Below are 5,419 nucleotides of genomic sequence, written 5' to 3' on the forward strand. Positions count from 1 at the left end.
CCACGACAAAGGCGGGTTTTTTTTTTTTTTTTTTTTTTTTTGAGAGTTTTTTTGCTATAGGGTTCGTGCACTCGCCAGACAGACAGAGAGAGACAGAGAGACAGAAAGCGAGAAATCATCCCCCCAGGGGGAATGGCCACACTGCAATCCCTTTTCCTCCATTCTCCTCTCGGGATCTTGGGCACATATGCACATGCCCTCAGCGTGAGTCCAGTGACATAGCCATTATGCCAACTGCTAGTCCCAAGGCCAGTCTTTTTGTATCCTCATCAAGGAAGTGATAGCCCTTTACTTCTGCTCTCTGGAAGTGAGTCCCCAGGGGAGAGGATTACAGAGGATGTCAAGCTTCAGCCAAACGCAGGATCACAGTGTCCTCTGACAGGCTACCCAGTCCTCAATCATATCAATAAGAAGAAAAGTCACCATGAGAACGCATTTTGGACTCCTACATTGGCAAAAACTCAGGAAGTCTGACAAGACCAAGATCTGTGGATTAGATCTGGATCAAGAGGAACTCACATATGGCTAGTGGAAGTATACACTGACACAAACCCTTTATGAAATCATTGGCATTATCTAGAAAGGTGAAGATGTATATACCTTACAAACCAGCGATTCCAAACTCGGGAATTTCCCGTAGAAACTTCTTCAGGGGTACAGAATGTTCAGAGCAGAACTGTCCATCACAGCAACAACCAGGGAAACCCAACAGCCTATCAACAGAATAAACATGTAAACTGTGGAGGTAATAATGGACAATAGTAAAAATGAATAACCTACAGCAACTCATGAGCAGCTTAGTGACGTGAGCTATTGCAACTTGGATGATGGTTGAAGAAAGGAAACATTTATCACCTAGCCTGGAGTTTCCATCTTGAACACACATCCCTCTGAGGCTGTGTTTAACATCATGGGAAGTGAAACTGGGTGGGGCCAGGGAGCTCAATTGGTCCAGCCCCATGGCAGAGGGCTGACTCACCTGGTCCTGTCCCAGGTGAGAGCACAGCAGCCTCGCAGACCTGGCACCTCTATTTCCACTGCCTGCTCCTCTCCCGCAGCCTACGAAACTCACGCTTTCAGAGAGAACCATTTCCTATCCTGCACAAGACTGAAGATCTGCTGCCTTAATCTGGCAGCAGATAGCTGGCCTCCTCAGCATGGGCCTGGGAACTGGATGGGATAGGCTGAATGTAGGGTGTATGAATAGCTGGTTCCCTGAACCCAGGTCACTGTGATAAAGGTCTGAATCACCTTTACTCTCTGATAATAATGCAAGTATCCAGGAAAACACAGATAAAAACCAAATCACCAACTATTCGCTCCAGCATGGGGAAGGTGGCTAATGGGCCTCCTTCACCAGACCGGGGGCTGGCTCCTATCCTTCTCTCGCCTGGATTCTTGTCAGGAGAACGTGTGTATGTAGGACTAAAAGGAAACACATCTGTGCAGCAATGAGCTCCAGAGGAGCTGGGAAGATGCTGGCATTTACAGAGACAAAGCTGCACAACTGCTCAGTACCACCCAAGGGCCTTCAAAACTGAAGAAAATTTCAGCAAGATATTACTGGCAAAGACAGCATTTTTCATCCCCTCTAATTTTTAGGTCACCTAAATTCTAGGCTCATGTATCTAAGGTTAAGAATCTCTGTTCTAGGGACCAGCAGTTAGCGTAATGGCTATGTTGCTGGACTCCCACATAGTTGACTGCAGTTCGAGTCCCGGACCCGGTGGCTTAAACTCACGCTGGGCGCGTGTGCGTGTGTGACCAAGATCCCGAGAGGAGAATGGAGGAGAAGGGATTGCCACGTGGCCACCACCCCTGGGGGGTGATTTCCTGCTTTCTGTCTCTCTGTCTCTGTCTGTCTGGCGAGCTCACGCGCCCTATAGCAAAAACTTCTCAAAAAAAAAAAAAAAGAATCTCTGTTCTAGAACAAAGAATTTAAGATATTCTCAAAGACCTCATCAGAACATTTAGATTGGTTAACTGTCCCTAGAGCATTAAAAAAAGATTTTTTTTTCCAAGTTTTTGGGGCTGGCAGGTGTGTTATTGTTAAGAGTGCTGGACTCGCACATGGCCAACTGCGGTTTGAGTCCCAGATCTGGCATCTTGGTTTCTCACTTTCCCTCTCTCATTCTGTCCGTCTCTGTTCAAATTAAAATAAATAAAGTTAAATAAGATAATTTTTAAAGAATTTCTTTTTTAGGTTTTTGCCATACGGCATGAGAACTCACAGGACAAAGACAATGAGAGGGAAAGTGAGAAATCATCCTCTGGAGTGATAGCCACACTGCAATCCCTTCTCCTCCATTCTCCTCTTGGGATTTTGGGCATGCACGCACATGCACCTGGCATGAGTTTCATATATTAAGGTCTGGGACTCGAACTGCAGTCGACCATGTAGGAGTCCAGTGCCTTCACCACCATGCCACCTGCTGGCCCCAGAGAATTTTTTTGAGATTTTTGCCACATGGCATGTGCACTTGCCAGAGAGACAGAAAGGGACAGAGAGACAGAAAGTGAGTAAGGGGGGATGGCATGCCTCAATCCCTTCTCCTCCATTCTTCTCTCGGGATTTTGGGCACGCACGCACATGCACCTGGCATTGCTTTTTAAGCCACCAGGTCTGGAACTTGGGAGGTCAGCAACTTAACCATTACACCATCTGCTGGTCCCCCAGAGCATTTTTAATCAATTAATATTTGCCAGAGGCTGAATGTGCTCACCAGAAAGGGAGAGAAAGGAAGGGAGGAGAAAGCAACCCTCAATGGGATGTAGTCATACAATCCTTTCTTCATGTCTATATCCTGTCAGGATCTTAGCACACATGCCACATGCCCAGTGTGTTTTCTGAGTTATTGGCACCACGATTCAAACTGTGTGGTTGGCCATGTGGGATCCAGCTCCCTTGACCACCAGCCCTCTCCAGAGCATTTTAGACAAAATGTATACCTTTTCTATACATGGTATATACAAACCATATACCTTGAAATTCAGAAATTCCACCTCAGGGAATCTATCATGGCCCACCAAATGGCCAGGCTCGTACATAGAAGGGAGTTCAAACAGCTTTGCTTTTCAGACTGAGAAACTGGATCTGACACAAGTATCCCACACTAAGGAATTTATAATAACCTGTGGTGTGGTCAGATGATGGGACACTGTGTCCCATTATAAGGGGACATGCTAGAGCCCTAAAATTTCTGACAAGAATATATCTGGCATAGATTAAGAACAAGCTTACAAAACCATTAGTTTCATATGCTCCCAATTAAATAGTATGAGTGATTCAGAACAGATGTCAGGTTGCCAGCTGCAGTCAGCTCTGGGAGGTGGACTCAGGGCCATTACATTTTTTTCCCTTCTTCTCATCTTCCAATTTGTCTGTACTGAAAATGACAGTTTAATGTAAAAATGTTTGTATTCTCATAATGTCCCTTTCCATGCTTTTAAAATATTATTTAATTGATGGGGCCAGCAGGTGGTGCAGTGGTTAAGGCACTGGACTCCCACATGGCTGACCATGGTTCGAGTCCCAGACCTGGTGGCTTGCTTTCTCACTTTTCCTTTCCCTTTTTCTCTGTCCCTGTCTCTTTCTGGTCAAATTTTAAAAAATAAATAAATAACAAGTAAAATTAAGCAAATAACTCTTTAAAAATAGTTTCATTGTTTTAAAATGTTATTTGCAAGTGTAAATTTTTTCTTTTTAATTTGCCAGGGAGAGACAGAGAGACAGAGAAATAGGGAGATGCAGCAAAGATCCCCAGTGGGCATGGTCGTGCTTCTCCATCTCTCTATCCTGTCTGGATTTGGAGCATGTATCTACCCATGGCTGGGTGTGTTATGAGCACAGGGGCCTGGACTCCCACCACACGGTGGGCCATGTGGGATCCAGCTTACTTAAACACCAGGGCTAGCTCAAGTTTAAATATTTTTAGTAAACTTTAAAAAAGCCACCAAACAAAGAACTGGCTTCTAAATGAAGTTTTTGCTTTCTGTTTTATTTTTCCTTAGAAATGTGGAACGTGTTAAAAGGCTTCAGAGCATAAGCATAGCGGGGAAATTTAACCTGGCTGCCAATAAGTCAAAGAAAACCACTTAGGGAAAAATCACCTGGTTACTAGAATTCAGGTTGTATCTCTGAGCCCCAATTTACAAAATAACCAACGCCAGAAACAGCACTGGCAGGATGTCGGCCATTGTATAACTGTCAGTTTTCTAACATCTTGGGCTGCGTAAACACCAACTACAATAAACCCTGGAGCGATCGCACCTTGGGCCCCAACAGCTGAAGCGTCTTTTACCTGCTCTTTTCTGGGATGGTTGCACGGGCCTCCCCGGGGAATTCGCCCCACTTGGAGGCGCCTCATCTCGGGATTAAAACTCAAGAACTGAGATTTGCAGGCATGTCGCAAGCCCAGACTCCCGCCCAGACCTTGACCAGTCGGTCCCTAGCTCCTTTGCTCGGTCCCCCACCCCGTCCCGCTCACCCTTCTGGCCCTACCTGTGTTTCCCGGCCCCGCCGGCCGGGATAGAGGGTGGAAGGGGCCGCTCACGGGGGTGGAACCGTAGCACTCGGGTCCCCGCGAGCGCTGGGCAGGAGCCTGGCGCCAGAGACCGGGTCTGGAAGTGGAGGACTCCCCTACCCAGGCCTGGGCTGTGGCCTTGAGCCGGCTTGACGCAGGCTGCGGAGGGCTAGGGTTCCCTCGCCGGGGCTCGAAAGGCAGGGGCGGGGAAGGCAGCTCCACGAGGTGGAAGCGTAGAAGAGGACGAATCCCGCGCGGCGGACAGGGGCCGGTTCCAGGCCATAGGGTCCTCTCGAGGAGGAGACGGCTTCAGAACCTCCGGCTAGGAGGGGTCGGTCGGCGAGCCGGGCGGGGGCCACTGCGAGGGGCAGAGGCCAGGAGGTGGGCCGGGTAGCGGCGCTGCAAAGGGCAGAGCGCAGGGCGGTGCGCGCGGGCGAGGGGCCAGGGGTTGGGCTTCTGAGCGCGCCGGGCGCCCACCCGGGCACTATCATTCATGTTTATTCAGCCTTTCCACGTAAATGCGCTTCCCCTTAGAGAAGGGACCCAGACAAAAGGAATCAAGGAACCCACCGGAAGTAGGGCCGGGGAGCCTTTCAGAGGATCTGAACGGCTCCTTCGGGACCCCGAACACCCGCGAGTGCGACAGTTTCCCCCATGCCCTGCCCGGCGGGTCTCAGGGACGCCCCTGACTCCTGGGCGTGCGTAACCTGAGCGCCTGCTGCAGGGCCGCGGCGCGGGCTGCGGAGCGATCACTAAACACCGCGACCGGCGCGGGGCCGGAAGCGCGCCTGCCAGGACTCGTCGGAGGATGGACGCCCGGCCCAGCGTCTTCCCTAACCTGAGTGCCGGGGGTCTCGACGTCGCCGCCCTCCACCCACTTCATTGGAAGAGGAGTT

The sequence above is a fragment of the Tupaia chinensis genome, unplaced genomic scaffold (assembly GCF_000334495.1).
Source record: "Tupaia chinensis unplaced genomic scaffold, TupChi_1.0 Scaffold143584_1, whole genome shotgun sequence".
NCBI lineage: Eukaryota > Metazoa > Chordata > Mammalia > Scandentia > Tupaiidae > Tupaia > Tupaia belangeri.